The following is an 11,519-nucleotide window of genomic DNA, read 5'->3' on the forward strand; positions in this document are numbered from 1 at the left end:
TGGTTAGTATGCTTGTCCATAATTGGGTGACAAATGGGCCAGCTGGTCAAAGTTCTGCATTGTGATTGCTTGATTTAATACCAGCTGATTCACAGCATAAACTGTTGTATATTGGTCGATAGTTACATATTGTAACTCCAGATTCTATGAGTATATGCGTAGCCCTCTAAGAGCTATTGGGCTCATCCCTTTATGCATGCACAGTTGGGAAGATTTTCTTTCCTGTCCTTGCGTCCAGCACGGGCCCCAACTACGTCCACCAATGCTGTATATAATATGAGTGGACTTGTTGTTCATTTCCCAACGTCAGCATTTTTCTTCAGCCAATGTTAGAGGAGCGTGGGGCCCGGATCTTAGAGGGCTACGCCCTATTCATAGAATCTGGAGATACAATTTGTAACTATCATTCTAGTTTGTAAAGGCTTCGCCCTCTAAGAGCTGATGCTATTGGGTTAGGGCGAAGCTGATGTAGTCAATATCATCTGTAAACATGGACTAACTGTTCCCCAAATGCACTGATAGGAGATTGTATCAGTCTGTTATTCTGATTAAAAAAGGCTTGCCATGGTAATGACTTGGCCTAACTGGTTGCAAGGCCCAGGTCATGATTGCAAGTGTGCATGTTTAGTGGAAAATTTTGATTGGACATGATTTGACATAAGTTATGGGACATCCACTTTTCTCCAAGCATGCAAATTATTCCATGAATAAAGGCATGCATGATTGGTGAGATATTACATCATAATTGACAAATTAAAGCTGCAAGCAGCGTTGGACAGGCCCTTGCTAATGTGCGCGCGTTGATTACTGGAGAACGCTTCTATTTGCGATCGTGCATTTGTGCTACTCTCAGACACTGCAAACTTTCTGCTTAGTTCAATGACACCTCACACAAGACTGTACCTTAAAGGGTTCAAACATTATGAAAGTGGGTGTTGCTTACGCATAGGGGGCGGTCCAAACATCACCAATGAAGAACAAACTATCTGCTGAGTTTAATGACAACTCACACAAGACTCTACCTTAAACGGTTAAAATTTTATGGAAGGAGGCGTGGCCTGAGTGAGTGACCGTGGTTGAAGTATAGGGGGCGGCTCGGTATCATATGTAGACCACACATAAGTTGCATGTAAATCGATGACATTTGTCATATAAGGCTGCTTTCCTGTTGCCAGTTGGTGGCGCTCCAAAAGTCCATATTGGCCTGTAGATGTCCTCAGGCCTAAACTCTTGGTGATTGTGGGAAATTTCAAGAAGATATAACAGTGCACTGTAGTTACAGCCACTTTTTCCTTCATTGCTAAACACTCAAAATGGCTGCCATGCCTTGTCCACACCGTTTGACAAAAAGGTTTTCTTTTAATAACTTTTTACCATTAAGGTCTTTAGTAAACACAGACTGAATTTGAAGTCGATCTGCTGAAATCTTTAGGAGGCTTTCGTTAAACTATAGCACCTGGTCTTTTTGGCCTACTTCCTGTTGCAACTAGAAGGCGTTATGACTTTGAGCCAATATTGGCGGGTATATGTCGTCAGGGTTGGACTTTGAGGAATCCTGAAAAGTTTTGAGCCAATTGGGCAATGTACAATCAAGTTACACCAACATCCTGTTTTGGCAAAACACACAAAATGGCCGCCACGCCACGGCCATGCCTTTATGACAAAAAGTTTTTCTTTTAATAACTTTTCATTGTTCATCGTTGTGCAGATGTCAACTGCTGTCACGCCCCTGAACAAGGCTGCAGACCCGACAGTGCCCTCGTAGAACGTGCCCTGGTGTTATAAGCGTGGGTGATGGCCTCGCACAGCAATTGAGACATACACTGTTTCGAAAGGGACGTTCTTTGGGAGTGTTCCCTATAGTGCACAAACAGCTGCTGTGTGTGTGCTTGATGTCCGCCATTCGTAAATGAACTGTGATAACGCACGCGCCGGAAAGAAACGGTAAAAAGAGAGTCTCCACCGCGTCATTGTTATGAGGCAGGGATGGCAAAACTGGCGGCACTCACACTTTTGGCTGATGTCAGGGCAAGGAAAAGCGGTGTCTTAACGGTGCCGCTCCTAGTGAGAGAGCCCGCTGTCTGCATAATGAGAGAGCGGTGGAGAAAATAACGCGCTGTTCAATTGTGGCAGAGCGTCCCCGTGCCACGGAAGTTGCCAGGGGGGCAGCTGAACCAGGGTCGGGAACCAGGATGCGCTAGTGCTCTCTGGTGCCACTAGAAAGGCTGACAGTCTCTCCTCCTGGAAGCGCTCCGGAAGGAGAGGGATCAGAGGGACTGGGGAAAAATTTATAGGTGGGCTCTGGGTGGGAGAAGGCTTCTACGCCGAGGGGTGGTTTGTATCGTGTGCTCAAGGAAAACCACAGTGCGCACATTGTGTTTTCTCCTAACAGATCCGCTTCCCCAAACCTGCTCCATAGCTTCTGTACAATAGTGGGAGAAACTTTCCACTCGTTGTTAGAGGGCCCTCCCCCCGACACTAGGTCTGCTGCCCGGTTCAAAACCCCGTGGTTGTAAACTGCCTTGAGGGACAGCAGATGACTGAGGGACCACAGCAGAAAGCGTCTGGCTAATTCCAATAGCTGGGCTGAGAGCACGCCGCCCTGACGGTTTATGAGCGCTGCTGCCATAACCTTGTCTGTCCGCATGGCGATTTGTCTCCCTGCCACCACTGGGGTGAAGTGTATCAAAGTTCGGCTCCGTAGACCGCTCCAGGCACTAATGTGGGAGAGGGGGAGGTGGGCGTTCTCCTCCCAGCCAGTACACTGTCCAGTATGACGTCACTTGTCCAGGGGGACCCCAATTGACGAGGTCCGGGGGTTTCCCCCATATGCCAAGTCTGACTGAAGAGAATCAGGGATGGTCAGCATTCACCACTTGTGGTACAGACTGCCTGGCTCTCATCACAATCGAGTTTATGTCCACGCCCAGATAAACTATCGATTGTGCGGGGACCCGTGAACCCTTTTGCGAGTCTATGGTGAAGCCCAGTATTTGCACTCCTCTAGCTCTGACGTTATGGTGTCTATCTCTGCCTGACCCCCAATTTCCACAGGATGGGGAACGGCTGCGGATCCGCTCCGGAACAGCGTCGGAGCAATTTGTTTTCCATTAAAGTCAATGTTTGTATTTCCACGGACTGGGGAACAACTGCGGAACATCTGCGGAACGATTGCGTCCCAGCTCAGGTGATCCGCAGCCAACGGGAGCCGATACGCAGATCTTCTATTTTTTCCGGACGCCGGACAGCTCCGCAGCAATTCAGCACACGGCAGAAGGTGCGGGACAGGAAGTTGAGCATAGAAACAAAAGAAAAAATGCAGTTACATTTTAAAATAAAATAAACCATGCTCAAGGCGGATCATATTTCATAATTGGGGGTGAGCTGACACGGTTGTCTCCAACACATCCCCAAGCGAGGTGGGTCGGGGGGGAAGGCAAACTGCAGTGTGAAGCTTGGGTTATCAGATTTGATGTCCAGGAGTTCATGTGTGTCAGGCTATTCATGCTGCGCTGTGCTCTGAGAGCAGGAGCACTAATGTCTGTTTGTTGCTTATAGACATGGTCAGCAGGGAACGCGGAGCCCATTACGCCACTGAGCCTGACGTGTGATTGTGTCACCCACCATGGTAGGAGTCTGTTGGCCGGTCAGCGCTGTGTCGGGCAGGAGCGGTAACCGGGTCGGTGTTATTCCCATCCGTGACTCGCATGCATAAATGTAGAACATTGAACCTGTATCTATTCTATCATGCCTGTGTGATGGTTGTTTACACAGCAGTAAGTGTACAGTAAGCTCTCCTAGTCTTGGTAGCTGGAAATTCCCAAGCCTCCTTCTAAACAGCCTCACTATTCTGTGTAATCAGCTTGGAGATGGAGAAAGACTGAGTAGGCTATAACCCTCTAAGTGTGTGTGTGTGTGTGTGTGTGAGCCTGTCAATGCTGACAGAGCGTGTTTAGCTTTGCATACTGACTAAGGGGGAAACTTTGTCGTCCTTAAAAACGCCTTCATGTTCCCAACTTTAGCTGGATTGATACATGCATTCCTGGTGCCACGTCACGGTCATTGCCGCCGCCGTTAGCAGAAAGGCATCATGGCCGTTCGCAGAAAGGCCTCATGGCCGTGCCGCCGTAGGTGGAGCCGGGGAGGGAGCTCGCCCGCTACGGAGGGGAGAAGAAAAGAAAGAGAAAGCCGCTTGTGTGGTTCTCTTCTTCTGGGATGGAGGCAGTCGCCGTAGCAGGACTCCGTAATCCTCCTCTGTTACGAGCTCCTGTCCTCCCAACGGGGAAGAGAGACAGGACAGCCGGTGACAGAGGCGTTATCTGAGGGAGTCGAGCCAGCAGACTCGTGCCCATCGCAGGCGCCCTCTTCTGGCAGATCCAAGGGTGTTGACGGGGTCCCGTCGCTCTGCCCCGCCGCCATTCCCCTACTCGACAACCTGACAAGCCAGTAAAGCTTCCGCCCGACGTAACGCTCTTTAGATGGCAGGCGGGGGTAGAACTGGCAAGAGGCATTGGAGGTGAGTGCCAGGCAGATCCAGGGTGTTGACGGGGTCCCGACGGTCTGCCCAGCTGCCATCCCCCTCCCCAACAACCTGACATCCAGAAAGACTGCCGCCTGCCGTAAGCTCTTTAGATGGCAGGCGGGTGCAGAGCTGTAAGGCCGGCGTGAGCAGCACCGAGGCAGGACTCGCAGCGGGGGTGGAAATCCGACGGCAGGATGTAGCTGGTACAGAGGTGAACACCGCTGGAAGTAAAGGTCTTCCTAGTGCTAGCTTCAAGAAAAATATGGAAACGAAGAACGGGTGCACTCATATTATATGCAGTAGTGGCGGACGTGGTTGGGGCCCATGCTGGATGCAAGGGCGGGAAAGAAAATCTTCACAACCGTTCATGCATGAAGGGATGAACCCAATAGCGTCTTAGAGGGCGAAGCCTATACGAAATAGAATCACATTATTCAGATACGATGTAGCACATGTGTGTGAGTGTAGGCCTATGTGTTACTTTCCTATCAGTATGCAAATTCAAGTGAAAAAAAGCCCACACTGCTTATTTGAAACCCCACAAATTCATACTTCTATACTAATGGATCGGATTACTGTGTGTCTAGGAATAGAACTTCAAATGAATGATAATGTTGCTCTGTACATGCTGGATGGGTAAAACAAACCCGGCGGCAGACATAAATCCCTTGGCAGGCATTTGATTTCTGTGAGCGGGTCCAATGTAAACATAATAGGCAGGGTTAACTCCTGACAAAATGGCCTCGCTACACAGAGAGGAGAGAGAGGGAGAGAGCAGGGCTGCTGCCAGTGGAGCCACAGCTGCTGACTGAGTATACTCTGAGCAGCAAGTCAATAAAAAGTTGTAGCGAGAAAGTCACCAAGTTAGCAACACTGTGCGCGTGTTATATCCATTACGTTCAGCTAGTCAGAGTTCAGGGACGGAGGCTTGTCCAGGACGGTCACAGTTTTACTCAACGGGCGGGCCCTTACCCTATATTCTCAGCCCTGCCGCCGGGACTTGGTAAAAAGCAACTGTTTGCTATATCAACTTAGAAAGGTGTAGTGTCATGTTGCGTTTTCTTGAATTTGAGAAAGGAGATTAACAAAATAAGATTAACAAAAAGATTTAATGATGAGATGACATGACAGAACAGGATTTTACGCTGCAGCGGACTGCAAGATGTATTCCCCTCGTGGTTCTACATTTTACAGTCCCAAACACTTCTCCGTTTCTCAAATATATTCCCTTGAAGTTGTGAGCGGTTCCTTGGATGAAAACCTTCCCCATCGGTCCGGCGTTGCCCAAAAGAAGGCGTTGTTTCCGAATCCATGTGTTTAGAGGTTACTTCCGAAATAATTTTCAAGTTAGTCTTTTAATCTAATCAACAGATGGCCCCCAGAGACAACAAAAGTTCTTCCTACCGTGTAAATAAAGAGCTTCCTCCTGTATGATGATAAGTAACAGACATAATCTAATTAGCACAATAAGCTTATGGATACAATTTTCCTGCCTAAGTCTGCTGCAGCGTACATTGTGAATACATCAAAACATAAAAGTACATTGGCATCAAACATCAGCATTGTTTAAACCTTTTTAAACTCTAGTTATGTGTAACTTTTTCTACTGCCCCTAGGTGCAGCACTATCCCCAAATTATTCTGTGTAATTGTGAGTCATTGTAAAGTTATAGAAAAATAGAAAAGCGGATGTGTCTTTCATTTTCAGGCCTCCAATGTTTTGTAATGCAGTATTTGTTATACCAGCAGCTACAGTGGACTGATAACATAAGGCTGGGCAATATATCGATATTATATTGTTATCGTGATATGAGACTAGATATCGTCTTTGATTTTGGATATTGTAATATCGTGATATGACCTAAGTGTTGTCTTTTACTGGTTTTAAAGGCTACATTACCTTAAATTGGTGTGATTTTCTGAGCTTACCAGACTGTTCTAGCTGTTCTCTTATTTACCTTTACCCATTTAGTTATTATATTTACATTACTGAAGGTCATTTATCTTAAATCTAAGCGATTTTGTCAAAGCATCAGTTGTCAGCACTACAAAATTGCCACAATATTTATATTGAGATATTTGGTCAAGAATATTATACATGATATGATATACTGTATCGTCCAGCCCTAATTGATACGGATACATTTTTGAGTAGATAAAGCATCACTGCTGAATGTTAGGTTTTTCTATCAGCCCCTTTACAAAGCAAAGAGAAGTACCCCCACTGCAGTGCACATAACTATTATAAAAGGATCATTCATATTTGGGATGTAGCATAGACATCAATTTCTTCAGATAAAGTAGACTCAATAAATAATGATATAATGCACTCTATAACAAGCTGTGTTTTGACTAAAGGGCTATGCCTTTTTTTCCTGACAGGAGAGCTCTTTGTTTACTGAAGTAGAGGGGAAGAACTTTGGTAGAGAGGCAGTGGCAGTACAGTATTTTATACAGCACCTTGTGATAAAACTACAGGGTATATGAGTGAATATCATAGACTCATGATGACAGTATGAGAGTATGCAAGGGTGGAGCCTTTTTCCTATATGCATTACCCTAATCAGATTTAGCAGTTCAATGAGAGAGAGCGAGAGAACAAAGAATCTTTTTGAAATGAAAGACATGTTAATTGGAGGTACCTAACCAAAAGGAAAGCATGAATTTTTCTGAATCTTTTAATCAGATGCCGGATGCCTTTATTCACAATAACATTGCATTATATGTCATTTAGCTGACGTTTTTATCCAAAGCGACTTACATTTGCTATATATATATATATATATATATATATATATATATATATATATATATATATATATATATATATATATATATATATATATCTATCAGAGGTTGCACGCCTCTGGTTAAGTGTCTTGCTCAGGGACACATTGGTTGATGTATCACAGTGGGAATCAAACCCAGATCTCCCACACCAAAGGCATTTGTCACATCTGTCGCGCCATCACCACCCCCAATTATTTGTGAGTGAATCCTTTCCTAAAGCTTCAGATAAATCCATCTTTAGGCCACAGAGAAAATGAGAGCAAAGCTCTTCAGGCCTACGGTGAATAAAAAGCAGCCATTGGGACACTGTTTTTATGCTTGTATGTTACTCATAATCTCCAAATCTCCGATGGCCTGATGAAAGATCTCCTACATGGGCATGTGTCATTCTCCTCCTTAGGCTAAAGAATACTTCCCCCTGAGGACGTCCTCTTACACTGACACTCCCCTTTTATTACAGAAGCTGTTGACAGCACAGAGAAGTCTCCATGTGTTCTAGCACCTCAGTGCCAGCTGCTGAAAGCTAAAAAGTTTCCAGTTAAAGATAGAGACGGCAGTGGCCTCCCAAAGCAGCTGTTGGGCACTTCTTGCTAAAAATAAATAAAAGTGATTTGTGGACACAGTTCCATAGGTTTTATTTCCCAGCCAGTGGCTCGTTGCCTTTTGGGAAGTGCATTAGTCATATCTCTGCATAAGTCACTTCTCCTTTGGCGGTATTATGTAATCCTCTTCAGACTATCTGGCTGTCCCCACAGTAATGCAGCCTCCTAGCCTGATAGTGCTGCCTGCAGTATTACTACATTAGTCATAATCTCTTTAACACTATTCCATGCATTATTAAATACTCAATGGTGGTATTTTCCATGTGCACTATATGGTGTGACCTAGCAGAGTTTAGCAACTCAATCACTGATACTTAAACTGTAAATATTTAATTATGTGTGTATATGTATATATAATAAATATATATGGAATTATGATCTTATAGAAAGTTCCCCATGCCTATCTATATGTATGGTGAAGGGTATGTGATGATGCTGTGGTGGGGGGGTGGGGCATGGAAACTTTATCAGGATGCAGTATTCTGGAGCCATGAAATAACTGGCCTTTAAAAATAGAAATGTGCCTGCCTCTTTGGGAATTTAACATAGGGGTGTGTATATCTATGCCCCCTTTATTTTAAGGGAAAACATTTATTTAAAATACATAAAAAATTCACAAAGAAAATTGGTGCCATTTAAACGGTTTGATTTTCCTGACTATTTTGAATTAAGGCGTTAAGATACATTTTTTTATTACTTTTTTTTAATCAACTTTAGCATGGGTGTGTTAACTTTCTGAAGCCATTTTTATTTTAAGTCAACTTATCTTGACAAAGTAAACTCCATCTTATGTATTGTCATATCATCTTAAGCCAATGGTGGGTTATTTCTTGCCTTCCTAATAGAGTAAGTACAGATATATATATATATATATATATATATATATATATATATATATATATACGGATCATTTCTTTGTTCTTTATCTAAAGTAATGCTGAAAACATCATCAACTTAGACATTGACATGTCTTGTCAAAACAAGAGAAAAAAACGTGTGTTCCGGAAAGCAGGGGCAAGAGATCTTGCCATCAAATCATCACTGGGTCTGTGTTTGAGAATTGGAGACAATGAAAATCCCCAAAGGCATTTGCAAGCTGCATTGGCTGTTATTCCTCATTTCAAAGTAGTTGAACTACATTTTTATCAAAGACTAGCCTCTCTCTGATTTGTTGTCTGTGGGGGACTCGTGTTATTTTAGTGTTGGCATCACCGTGACGGTGCATGAAATTCATAAAAGTGTGAATGCAATATGCACATTTTGTTACTCAGCAGGTCTGCAGGCCTGTTGTTGTAATAGCACTACATCAGCTTTTTTATAGTCACGAAAGCTATTGAAGGGATTAGATTAACATAAAAATACATTTGTTACAGTACACAGACAAATGCGCCACATGGTTTTTGTCATCAGTTGTTCACAGGACTTGTGACACTCTTGACTCTCACTAGCCACCTTCATATTGTAACACTGGTGGCTGGAGTACTGTGCCACTATGCTGCCGCCCGACTCAGGAACACAGCTGTGACCCAGTGTGCAGCGGCAGCCCACGGCCCCAGTACGGTGGCCCGTATGGCTCATCAGACCAGGAAGCTGCTGCTGCAATTCCTTAAAATATCCCCCAGAGCTTTGTTCAGCGCGCCCACGTGACATGGCAAGCCGAGGCAACAGTTGCGTCTGTGTAGTAAATTACATAGAGAGCGCGCAGCCGGACAATTAAGCAGGACATTTGTTGTGTGTGTGCTCCGCTTCCCGTCACAGAGGACGCGTGCCGGCAGCAGAGTGATTTTCATTGCTCATTTACATTCAAAAGGGCTGTTAATCTGGCTCTTCAAGTTAATTGGAGCACACCATAGTCAACTTTATTCAAATTAAACTGAAAAAAAGGTTAATTTACACAAAATAGCTGCAAGTGAAAATGCTGAGTGGCTAGTAGCTTTGGAAAACCACTAGCCACCGTGGCTGGTGAGCAGAAAAGTTAATGTCAAGCCCTGGTTGTTCACATTTTTTGCAACCTGTTGGGAGCCATTTCACCCATTTCTGCCAGCCTCTACTTGCTTCAATCAAGCTCCAAGGGCTTCCTACCTTTGGCGCTTTTACACATGGCACGAGTACCAATGTGCATATTATATTTAACCTCACTTTTTAGTCTTTGGACCAGAGAAAAAAGGTTGAAGTGGGTCGTGGGTTGAAGTGTTTAAAGAACCTCCAAATTAAGCCAGCATGTTCCCTGTACATTTATCAAAAATTATCCCAATCTGACAACCCATGGAATAAACCTGGCAAGAATTGATGGTGAAGCTTCAAGGATTAGACTTTTTTTTTTTTTTTTATATGACTGTTTTTCTCTTTTCTGTTATTGTATGTATTTACATACACACACACACATTTACATTCATACAGAGATTAATCAGACAAAAATAATTTTTATATTTCTGGTTTCAACATGTGCTTATCTTTGCGTTTGGACATAGATGGGTATCCATGGCAGCAGGCTTTTGTACCATGCAATTTATACCAATATTTCTAGATTTAGCAATAACTATATTCATTTGCAAAATCTTTAAAGGCTGTATTAGTCTCATCAGCGAGGGATTCTTTCACTTCAAGCAGCAAAGACTTTCACATGAGGACCAACAAATGCACAATCATATTTAAAAAGTATGTACCTCGCTCAAAGCACTTACCCTTTAGGCAGTAACATTAGTGTATAGAGTTTCGTGCATGAACAAATGCCCAATGTATCCTATTCCACTTGATTTTTAATATTTTCAGAACGTACATGTAGAGATTTATTGTATGTGCTAGGATCAGATTGTTGATATTAATACACACTCTGGGGAGCAATTGGAGGCTCCCCAATTTTTGCATTTTCATTTCAAATATTCTGTTTATTCCCATCTTTTTGAAGCCAACCTAAAAAAAACAAAGTATATCAACATGTTTACATATGCTGAGCAGAGAATCGCGGTTCTACACTGCTATAGCATAAAGCTGCAGTGTGTAGAATAAAAAAAAAAAAGCCAGAATTTGAGGTGTAGTGAGACCTCTTTCTACAGCTCTCCTTTACCTCTTGCTCTCTATCACACATCCAATGCATGCGCAGAACAGCCAATAGGAATGCTCTTTCTCTCTTATATGACCTGAAATTGACGCAAAATCTCCCGTCACATCTAGATTATCTAAAGCTTGGAAACAAGAGCAGTAAAGAGAAGGTGCAGAAGTCTAGGTTTTCTTCCTCAGACTATTGAAATACAATATGCTGAAAGATTATTTAGGAAGTTTTGCCAAACAACGGCAAAACTAAAGTGCCTTCCCTGGGCCGGCGATTGCTTTAGGCGATTGCCTAGCGCATCAAATGTGTTGGGGGCGCCGTGTCGCCCTTAGGTCTACATCCCATTAATATTATAATAAGAATGGCAAGCAAAATAAAACATTTTTTAAACATGATTATCCAAGGGCACCCACTCAGTCACACCTTTACTTATCAACCTGATTATTAGATTGAATTGAAGATTATTGTTGATCATTCCTAATTGGGGAAAACTCTCCCATTCCTGTGATGTTTCCAGTCAATGGCTCAGACTCAAACACACGGAGCTCTGAAGC

Source organism: Etheostoma spectabile, chromosome 3, assembly GCF_008692095.1.
Source record: "Etheostoma spectabile isolate EspeVRDwgs_2016 chromosome 3, UIUC_Espe_1.0, whole genome shotgun sequence".
Lineage (NCBI taxonomy): Eukaryota > Metazoa > Chordata > Actinopteri > Perciformes > Percidae > Etheostoma > Etheostoma spectabile.